This window comes from Myotis davidii, unplaced genomic scaffold, assembly GCF_000327345.1.
Source record: "Myotis davidii unplaced genomic scaffold, ASM32734v1 scaffold456, whole genome shotgun sequence".
Taxonomy (NCBI): domain Eukaryota; kingdom Metazoa; phylum Chordata; class Mammalia; order Chiroptera; family Vespertilionidae; genus Myotis; species Myotis davidii.
Genome location: NW_006287375.1, coordinates 1,130,334 through 1,132,269, shown reverse-complemented (window position 1 = coordinate 1,132,269; position 1,936 = coordinate 1,130,334). Strand labels below are relative to the sequence as shown.

Below are 1,936 nucleotides of genomic sequence, written 5' to 3'. Positions count from 1 at the left end.
GAATGCAGTGGGCCCTCAGGGCTGAGCTCTCACTTTCAGCACGTGCTGCAGGGGAGAGAGATCCCATAGTGCTGCTGACCCCAGCATGGCCTCAGGTACTCACAGCGGTGAGGATAAGATTATTCTGAATAATAGAGATGATATACCAGCAGCAGCAGGCCTGAGGCTGGGTTCCAGGGGTCCCTAAGTGCAGGGCGTTTGGGAAACTGAGAGGAATGAAGATGACAAGTGGGGATGGGGGGAGAACAGAGGATCTCTACATCTCTGACCTGCTGAGAGCCATGGTGGTCCTCCCTGACTCTATTAAATCTGAAGTGGCCTCGCCTACACACTTTCTTTTAGGCCAGTGGCAGGGCAGGGTGGGATATGGATATGAGTTTATTTGAGTCAAAACTGACTACAATCGCAAGATCTCAAATGCTTCAGAGAAGGATGGTTTGCAGTTTTCTTTTCTTTCTTTCTTTCTACCTATCTACTATTATTATTATTTTTTAATATATACTTTTTCACATCCAAGAATTTTATTGGCTATGGCTCTGGGCCTGGCAGGCCCAGCTTATAGCCTCGCAGCTAGGGCTGGAGGACAGTGGTTCCATACAAAAAAATCTCAGGGCACATGGTAACCCCACAAAGCAAAACTCTAAAGATTATTATAGTTAGGAGATGGGAGGGCTGTGAACAGACCAAATCTTTATAAATAAACATCCAGTGAAAACAACTCAAATTCATCCCTATCCACAGAGCACTCTAGGGCAGGTAAATGGGTGGGGTTGGCCAGAGGCTACCATCCTCGCTGGTTGGGGGACCTGGATGGGTGATGATGAGTGGGCCCAGATGTCCACAGCACAGAGGGTGTGGGGTAACAGATGATGGGCACTAGGATCCTGAGCCCATTTACAAGACCAACTACTTGTGGGGAGAGGGCGGCAGCTGCCCTGTGCATGTGTGTCAGGCTGCTCATTCTGGAATGAGGAGAGGGTGGTCTTTGCAGCATATTCTGTGGCTGATTAGAGAGCGGCTACTTTGTGGAGAGGATAAGGGCAACGACGAGACCATAGAGACCCAGCAACTCAGCGAAAATGAGGATCAAGATCATGCCCACAAAGAGTAGGGGCTGCTGCGCAGTGCCCCGCACGCCAGTGTCCCCCACAATGCCAATGATAAAGTCAGTTGTCAGCCCACTGAGACCCACACTCAGGCCAGCGTGCAGCTGGAGGAAACTCCCGTAGACTGATGCCTTCATTGAGGGAGTTGACAATAAGGACTGCCATCACCAGGCCATAGATGGCAATGAAGCCAGCCATGACCCCTGGGATAATGGACTTCATCATCAGCTCTGCTCACATGATGGACATGGCTGTGATGCCGGTGCCACTCTTGGCAGTACCATAGGCAGCACCCAAGGAGCTGAAGACCCGTGGCAGCCGAGGCACCCGTGATCACGAAAAAGGAGGCGTACTTAGGGCCAGCGCTCTTGACCTTGGGCATGTCTATGGGTGGGGAGGGGGTGAGCCCAGCAGGTCAAGGCGGGGGTGTAAACAAGCTGGGCGAGATGGGCAGGCAGCAGGCAGCGAGCGTGAGGCGAGCGATCAGACAGTGACAAAGGCTATCCTATGTATGTAAATATATATATATATTTACCTGTTGAGAGCCATGGTGGTCCTCCCTGACCCTATTAAATATATATATATTCATATCGATTGATTTCAGAGAGCAAGGGAGAGGGAGCGAGCAATAGAAACATCAGTGAGGAGAATCATTGGTTTGCTGCCTCCTGCACACCCCCCACTGGGGATTAAGCCCACAACCAAGGCATGTGTCCTGACTAAGAATTGAAACGACCTCCTGATTCATGGGTTGATGCTCAACTACTGAGCCACACTGGCTGAACTGCAATTTCTTTTTTTTTAAATTAAATCTTTATTGTTCAGATTCT

General features: G+C 50.0%; 1 pseudogene; it reads right to left on the bottom strand.

The window, feature by feature from the left end:
* Nucleotides 1-1,018: 1,018 nt before the first annotated feature.
* LOC102768716 lies at nucleotides 1,019-1,527 on the bottom strand (annotated as a pseudogene).
* Between the last annotated feature and the right edge of the window lie 409 nt (nucleotides 1,528-1,936).